We start from the raw sequence: 398 nt of genomic DNA on the forward strand, positions 1-398 counted from the left end.
TCAGCCCACGGGCCACCAGCTCCGCAGGGAGCCAGTCCCGTACCTATGCAAGCGGCTTAAACATCACATCTCAGGGGCCTTTGTCCCATCCGTCTGTCCCTCCACTGCCTCAGGAAGATTACTGGATGCCTGTGGATGGACAGCCAGCCCTCTCTCTGCCCTCATACCCCCAGCCAACAGCCCAATGGGAAGACCTGCTCTCAGTGTGGAAGAGGAGATCCTCCCCAGGGGCCTCAAGAGCCCACCCTGAACAGGGCCTCCGACGCAGAGAGTGAGGAGGGCACCGGAACCCCAGTGTTCCCTCCTTCCTAAGCCCGGCACCCCACCCACTCCCTCACCTCGGCCGGGACCGCAAGCTCTCTCAGTAGCACCAAGGACCAGAGTACAGCTTTCCTGCT

This window comes from Lipotes vexillifer, unplaced genomic scaffold (genome assembly GCF_000442215.2).
Source record: "Lipotes vexillifer unplaced genomic scaffold, Lipotes_vexillifer_v1.1 scaffold1329, whole genome shotgun sequence".
Taxonomy (NCBI): Eukaryota; Metazoa; Chordata; class Mammalia; order Artiodactyla; family Lipotidae; genus Lipotes; species Lipotes vexillifer.